The following is an 8699-nucleotide window of genomic DNA, read 5'->3' as shown; positions in this document are numbered from 1 at the left end:
CAGCTCAGGTAATGCTCTTTTATTAGAAACAAAAAATGAGCAAAACCTGTGGTATTTACTGTCTTTATGTGAATGGTTCACTCTGAGTACAGCAAGTTGCCAGGATCTGGTTCGTCTGTAGGTATGGCCCTGCCTGTCCACCCCAAATGCACGGCTAGTCGTGCCATGAGGTGCAGTATGCACATTGTTGTCCATTAAGATGCCTTAATGTGGAATTGTCTCCTTTGAGAAATTAAGAGACAAAGATTAAACAGCAGTGAATAAATAAAATAATTTTTAACTCCTTTACATCTTATTGCAAACTGCCAGCACTGTTACTTAGTGATTTAAGCAAGAGCCATAAGAGGTGTGAAATGAACATAAAATCAGCCTCTGGCATGAATTCTTCATAAAATCTCTGCTGACCTCTTCTCCTTAGAGCTTGTAATTTGTAGTGGGACAAGGCTTTCCCTCTCCTTTTTCTGAAATTACCCAGTGGAAATTATTCAAGGAAATCTTCAGTGAAAAAGGGGGGTTAGAATTTAGGTTGGCATCAGGCTTGTTTATAATGTTTCCAACAGATTTTTGTAACGTCCCTATTACCTATTAGGTGACAACAATATTGGCTATAGGCTTTTAAGAAATCTGATAGTTGAAAAAAAATATTGAAAATTATTGATGTCTTGAAAGGCATCAAGGACACAGTTTACGCAACTTCTCTTGGCTACCAGTTGCAATGCTTGATTGTTTCCATTGCAAAACATTTCATCGTTGTCTCTCATCCTTACAATGTACACCTCCCTAAAGAGCTGTGCTTTGTATTCTCTTAGGTATTGCAAGGGTTTCCCTGAGCCTTCTTTTCTCCAGGCTGAACCAGCATCTTCTTTCTATTAATAGTCAGCAAACCCAAGGAATTTGGAAGCAGTTCAGAAGGGTATATAGCATGCTTGTTTATGAAATGCGATCACAGATGACATTAAAATGAGCTTCTCAAAAAATAAATCAATGCTGCTTCAAATGGTTATACTTTCCTGATGTATATAATATTTGATTCTCTTATTCCTTGTATTCTAAACAAGATTAAAGAAAAGGCAGTGTGTTTTCGTGCCGACTGTGTTGGCTGAGTGCTGTTGGCTTGGAGGTTGCTCGAAGTAGGTCTTCATTAGGGTTGCTCACAGGGCTGAGTCCCAGCTAGCGATGAGTTGCCAAGCTACGATTATTCAGACAACGTATACAGCAGCCATGCACTGCAAGTTTTGGAGAGCATTTTTATGTTTCTAGGGTCGGAGCAAAACCAGAGAAAACGCTGACTAAAAAGATAGAAATTGTGTAAGTTGACAGCATTGGAACTTCATTACTTTTGAAGTGAATTGCTACAGGCTATTTCTGTAATTTGTACAAAAAAAGCCCCCAATGATAGGCCTGTGTTGTTAAGGGTTATGAGCATTTGAGCTTTTGTGGGACTTGCGTATGGAGTACCTCCCACCCCCCATAAAAATAAATAAATCTGGAAGTCTGCCCAAAAGAACTGTAAAAAGACTGATATTTGTAACATGTCTATATTTATATTTTATTTTAAAGTTATTTCAGAATTCTCTGAGAGTATTTTGTATGCATCTGTATTTATGTAATGATTTATCTTTTACTTAGGTAATGATGTATCTTATGCTACATATTGACTTTTTGTTGAACTGGATTAAAGGATGATATGACATTCCTTGCAGAACATCAAGCTGGGGAATTTTCTGTTTTCTGCAATTATTTTGAGAAATATCACATACAAATTTTGCAAAGTCCATGTCTTCTACATGACTGCTCTTTTCCAGTACCAAAGAGAAAGGTTTTTTTTGTTTGTTTGTTTGTTGTTGTTGTTGTTTTTACAGCAGAGCGAGACCTATTTTTCCTTGCTTAGTATGTCATGTTCTAGGGAGTGCATCTGTCACAATTTCAGTTATTCTTAATCTCCTTAATTTGTTAGGACACTTTGCTGCTTCATGTTTCTTTTTGCATACATGCTTTTTTCTTATTTTCTAGACTTCAGTTCCTTTATAGAAGGCATCCATTAGTCACCTATTATTCATATACTAAGCTGCTGAGCATTTTTCTTCAAGTCGTGATGAATGTGCCAGTGGTGTCCATCCTCTCACTCTCTAAGCTTCATGTGAAGCACCTCTCCAGTTGTTATGACTGCTTTGGTATTATTGTTTTTCACCCTGTTCTTTAAACTGGGCTTGCAAATGAAAGCATCAGCTCAGTGCTCAATGGGTTTCTTGCATATTGTCACTAACACATGCTTAATTATGCCTCCAGGTTTACTATGTTAACAGAAGGGTTCTGTTGAAGTTGGATCCATTATCAAATTTATTCTCAAAACACCGATGAAAATTATTATTTCGGTGAGTCAAATAACACATCCACATTCAGGAATTTAGAGTTGTTTTTGTTTAGTTCAGGAATTTGAAAGAAAGGAGACAGTACCAAAAGCTATAGCAGCATTTTTTAAAACTTTCAATAAAAGAACGCAATGATTTTTTTTAAATTGCTCTGCTCTTGGTTTTCGTGATGAATCTTTGCAGTTGGGAGCTGGTTTTGATCAGAGACAAAGATGGAATACTAATCTTTGAACTTACTGATGTGTTGTTTTTTTTTTTTTTTTAAATAAAACACAAGTTTATAGCTGGAAAAAATAGCAATGGGAAAAAAATAAATTTGTAACTGCTAGAGTCAGCACAGAACATGAGAAGGGGAATTTGGGATTGGCAGTACACTGCATTTCTAAAACCTATAGCAGTTACTGCATTCTTTTTTGTAATCAGTGGTCACCAATATGCTTAAGGAAAAAAACATATGGGAAGGAAAAAATGTTGTTGGGAAACCTTTAAGGGACATTAAAAACAGATTTTTCTCACATTTAAAAATGTTGACTCTACATTACAAAATGCATTGAGGACTTCACAGTGGGAATAAACCTAAATATGCAATATGAGATAAATGTAACCAAGATATTTTTACATAAAAAAAAAAAAACAGGTTGCTTTTCAACTGCAACTGCACTGCAATTCCAATTCTCCACTAAAGTGAATGGAATGTGTATGATATTAATTCATTAGTACTAACCCCCTCAATCTGTTATCTTTACATTCAATACCACAGCACCATTTTTAGTTTGAGGTATGCTTTTTCACTTTATAAATGAGGTGCCAATGAACAGAGATATGGAAGTAACCTGTAAACCTTTCTTGTATCTGGCAAAGGCATTTTTACTCCTGTTAAGGAGAACACATAGTACCTCACCCTGTGTTTTGCGTTTTTTCCTAAATGCAGATCATATTGTAACTGGCTGGTTTTGTCCATTCCTATTTGCTGTTCCTTACAGAGTACATGTATATTGTAGATCTGGTCAGTTTTACTAATTGCACTCATCCAACTTAAGTTGCCTGCTTCCTAATGAGTATTTTTAGTAATGTAAGAAGATGCATTTAGGTACCAACAGCACATAAGAGAAGCAGCCAATTGGAATTTGAAGCCAGTGTGTTTTATCTACTGCCTGTAACTATGTGCATCAGTGAAGAAATTGTGATTACTTCATTGCCCAAAGCCTATTCTCTGTGGTGTCCCAATGGACATTGTCCACCTAGTTTTAATAATATGTCCTTAAAACAAATATGTCTTGTAGCAAACGTAAAAGATTTCAACTGTACTTCTCTCTTTTGTTTCAACTAGTATCCCATTATTTTTCAGGTTCAAGTGTTGAAACATCCTTATGTATTGGAAAATTATATTTTAGCTATTTGAGGATTTGTAGATTTCCAAAACATTCAGCTTAGCATTGAGCATGTCTTCTGTGCATTTCAAATATGCACAGAAGCAAATAAGCACAAGGAGCTTGGATTTGGATTTGGGTTTTTTCAAGTGCCAGTATCGACTATTGTTATGAGGTTTCTCATTTTTTAATAAGTTCATCTTTTCTGTTTGTGCTTCAAATTATGATTAAGTAAGTTATTTTTTGTCCTTGCCATAGTTCACATATTATTATTTCTGATCTCTGTTATATTCAAACTTTGTATGAACAGAAGAGTATGTATACAAATGTTTTTGTATTCCTATAAATCCTCAGTCTTGAATCTCGGTTTTGGCAAGTGCCCATTTGGTTGTGGGAATGTAAATCTAAATCCAAGACATTGCCCTAAAATTTTCAGACATTGTAAGCTTTTTTGTTCTGGGGGAAAGCCCATCATATTACCAGTATCGTTCTGATACGTTTGAAGTTCTCCTTTCAGTTCTTATTGCTCAGAAATACCTCCTATTTAAGAGATTTTTTTTCTGTTTATTTCTTTTGTTAAGATTGTTGGCCTCCTTTTCTGCTGGAAGCGCTGAATGAAGAATTCAAAATGGTTCAAAATAGGATCTCGAAGGTCATAGCAACAAAAACAGTTGCTAATTTTCTGGCAGACAGACATAAGCCTATGGGGTTTTCATTCATATCCTGCTATTGCTTCTTATATACATTTCCTTTTGCTTCAGTAGCTATCCACATCATACCCAGAACAGAAGCGACATTTCTCCTAAGCCATTGAAATAATCATTAAACTAAAATGAAAATATAGGAGTCTGTTTATCTCTGATTAAATATTGAAAATAGATTGTTTATAAATCATTCAAACATTAATATATAATTATTGTAATGTCCTTTCCCTATTTGTTTTTTCAAAGCCACCATTTGCTTTCCATTTACTTGGTCAACCTTGGTTACACTTTCCCCTTATAGGCAAAATGGCAGAGAAAGCATTGGTACAGAACACGGGATACTTCTCTAAAAAGTGAGCATGTTTTTTTTTTAATAAACTTATTTTGTATACTATTGCCATGCTAAATTGTATCAGAAGTGAGATTTTTAAAAAAATATGTTCTTACAAATAAAAATGGTTTGAGCTTTCACCTGGTAGGCAGATTGTTGGGTTCCTGAGGCTGACTCCGTTTATCACTGTTGTTTGTTGCCAAAGACATTTTCACGTTTGTTGTTTTTAATGGTAACTAGAAAGTAGTAACAGGATGCCTCTCCACTGCGCCACTGGCTCAGGAAGGAGATGTAAACTGGTGAGACAAATATTTTGAAGCTTTTTAGTTAAAAAGAAGGATTTGTTGGCAGCTGGTACAAAAAGACGCTGAGGAAAATAAAGAAGTTTGCTTGCGGTTTCCTTTTAAATCTAAAAAGTAGTTGTCATTGTCTGTTGATTCATGTTTTCCCCATTACAAATAGTAGAACCGAATGATTTGTTTGGGTTAACTAGCAGAAAATGGCAAAAATTACTTGTACAGCAATTCTGTGGTGAGCTACTATTGAGAGATTAAAGGGGGAAAGTGGAAGGCATAGATCTATGTATGTATGTGCATATCTAACTTTTTTTTTAACATAATTTTAATACCCCATTGATATTTGTAATGATTTCAGCATTTCTGGAGATCTGTAATTCCACACTGAACAAAATTCAGGATTGTCTGTAAGCTGAAAACACCTTGTGAAGTACTTATTTATGTTTGCTTTATGATCTGGCTAGCAGTCGTGGCCCCACCAGTGCGAAACAGGAGCTGCCTACTTCCTGACGCTCCAGCACATTTTCCCTCATGTCCTCTTGAAGAAAAGTTTGATCAGGGAAGTGCTAGAAACAAAATCGACAGTTTCACAGAATATGTTGTTCTGGACGGATGTGTTTGTGTTATGTAGAAATATGTCTCGTTGAAGCAGAACACTGGTGTTGGGTTTTCTCAAAGCTCAGAAAGACTTCTGGGACTTTTTGAGATTCAGTAAGGCTCAGTTGACCTTTTTTACTGTAATTTCTGTCCGTTCTTTGCAGTAAATTCTTTGCATTCCTTTTCTTTGGTTATCTGGAACACTCAACAAATGACTGAAGAAGTAGAGTTATTTCTGAGATACGTTCTGAATCTATTTCTGAAATTTCTTTTCACGACCTAAGGTAATAATTATAACTGCTGTGACAACACATCCTATCTGCTGAGGCTACAAACCTTGCTTAGGTCTTACAAGTGTCTTGTGCAGGATTGCTTGCACAGTTAGGGGCTTTTTGTTTCAAAAAAAAAAAAAAAAAAGGCAAATTCTTTTCAATTCAACCAGTTCAGAATTGAAATGTCTAATTGCAGTAGAAGGAACATCAAAGGTTTTCTGTTAATGTCTTGTCCAAACACTTGCAATGTCTCCATGGCACTTAAGATGAGCCTACATTTCAGAGAGGCAGCAGGCACTTTTGTTTTACTCAGAGCTCCTTCCATCGTAAAGGTGTTCTGTCTTCTGGTACCCCTGGTTAGGGAGCCATTTGATACGGATGCTGGGCAGAGCTTTGGCCTAATAGTATTTGTCGCTAGCCGGTTTCAATGCATCAGTGTTTTAAGAAGCACTCAAATTCCTCTTTCTTCCTGCTTGCTCACTTCCCAGCAGCTGTTCGCTTGAAATAGTCAGTGTCAGGAGATGAAATCTTCAGTGGCAACATTATTCATTCCTCCTTGAGTGCTCCGTTGCACTGTCTCCAGATTGTTTTGCTGCTACTAGTTTTGAGGCTGGGCCATTAGTCAGAATGAGAGAACAAATTCTTTTTTTTCATTCATTTTGCTTTCGGGTTGATATGCAGCAGCCGCCCAAGCAGTTCTGCTGGCTGAGCTGGGGGCAGTAGCTAGCTGCTGGAGAGAAAATGGAGGAAGGCAGGGAGGACAGGCAGAGCTTAACCTATCCATGGATACTTGTTCTGTGAAGCTATATTTTAAAACAGAAACAGAAAATCAGAAATAACCCAAGAGAGAACTATCTGGTCCACCAGAAACAAGCTGAAACAAGCTGCTTCTGTTGACCTTAAACAAGGAGTAAGACACCTTCTCCCAGGAAAACTGAATGAAGCGTGGTTTGAATCATCCTATATGCTCTTAAGTACCTTTTAATGACTTGGCAGTCTTATTTTATAGTCTTATTTTTAAGACTGGCACGCTATGCCCTCTGTACAGACCTGCACCACTGGTTTGACTTCCTCTCAGACCTGGAAGCCTGGGTGACCTGCACCAGCGTGTGCTGGGGCAGCCCTTGAGGAGCTGCATGAAACAGGGCCACTCGGTCCTGAAGGTGCGTGCTGAGCTGTGACTTGCTCAGGAGCTTCTCAGGGTTTTCTTACAGTCAGCCCAGCCACTACTGTCTTATCAGTTCCAATCTATGTGGTTGTTATGTGATACTGTTTTTGCTTTTTCAAAAATTGGTGAATTTTGTAAATGTTGTGGAGGCTGGCTTACACAAAGTTTTGCTTCAAGTGAAATACCAGTCAATATAATTTTTTTCATGTGTGAGCTGTTTCATGTAACTGATATTTTCCTCAGCTTCTGCTGAGACTTTTGAAAACCAAACTGAGACTTTTTTTTGAAACCAAAGGGACATTATCCCACCTTGTTATTTTATTACTTGTAGTTGCAATATGGCACAATTATCCATGTGTCATGAATATGGGAGCAAGAGAGTTTGTGCAAATTGTCTCCAAGAATAATGATTGCGCACATCTGGAACAAAGATCATAGAATCATAGAATATCCCGAGTTGGAAGGGACCCATAAAGATCATCGAGTCCAACTCCTGGCACCGCACATGTCTACCCATAAGTTTAGACCATGTGACGAAGTGCACAGTCACTTAGTCACAAAGATAAATTACTAACCTTGTTTACTGGTCTGGGAAAAAAAGGATGAAGTAAGATTTTACTCCATTACCTAAAGGTTTAAATTATAAGTAATTCTGTTTATATTAATGTAATTATTGCAAAGTAAAATTAATGAGTGTGGAAGGATGCAGTTGATGGATATTCTGTATGTGAAGAACCCTTTATTTCAGCTCAAGTGTCAAAATAGCTACTATAACCACTTGGAGTAATGCTTGGAAATTTTATTTAACGTTTTCAGTGAAATTAATGATCTTTCTGGACCCTTTTCTTTATATGTGTTTTAATCTGGCAGATTTCGTTTCAGTTTGGGGAGTTTAGTTTGTTTTTAATAGACATAAATGTAGACTGCATATAGCATTCTTACCTTTCAGCAGCACTTTGGCATATTTGAATGAAAGAAAAAAAATGTATAGTTTCTTATGAAAATATTTCTGTTGTGTTAATTTACTTAAATGATACCAGATTGAGTTTATAGCACTGTGGCAAAACATGCAGAATGTGTTGATGTGCTCATGCTAGCTTTAACTGCCTGGCTCCAATAGCAACAGTGGCAGCACAGGCAGTTTGAGCACAGGTTAAAAGCACATAGGTTGCAAGGTAACTCGTGTTGTTTTAACTGCCTAGGTCTGAAATGCTTTGCCCTTTTTTCTTTGAGAGAATTTTTAAAAGATTGAGATCACTAAAGATAACTCAAAGCTGTTCCATTAAACAAACCAGTAACTTGCAGTAGTGTTAATATTATTTTTTAATTAACAAGTATTAAACAGCTTTGTTTAAAGCAAACCATATTTTAACCCAGGATTAATCAGCCTAGCAGCTCTTTGAACATTCCCATAATTTAAAATCATATTTTTTGTTTGTTTGTTTTAACCATATGCTCAGAGAATTTGGGAGTTTTGGGAAGTGCAGGATGTTTGATTTGGATTTACTTTTTTTCCATGACACTGTAAAGTTCTCATTGAAAATTTCTTCAGCCATCAAGTCCTATGAAGTCCCATTAGTGCCTTAGTA

At 36.6% G+C, this 8699-nt stretch overlaps 1 protein-coding gene across 3 annotated transcripts in view; it reads left to right on the top strand.

The window, feature by feature from the left end:
• Positions 1-8699, top strand: part of CENPP (centromere protein P) — a 138501-nt gene that overhangs the window by 112918 nt on the left and 16884 nt on the right. The window lies entirely within an intron of this gene.

The sequence above is a fragment of the Anas acuta genome, chromosome 11, assembly GCF_963932015.1.
Source record: "Anas acuta chromosome 11, bAnaAcu1.1, whole genome shotgun sequence".
Classification (NCBI taxonomy): domain Eukaryota; kingdom Metazoa; phylum Chordata; class Aves; order Anseriformes; family Anatidae; genus Anas; species Anas acuta.
The sequence above is the reverse complement of the archived record's forward strand: the minus strand, read 5'-3'. Positions and strand labels throughout refer to the sequence as shown.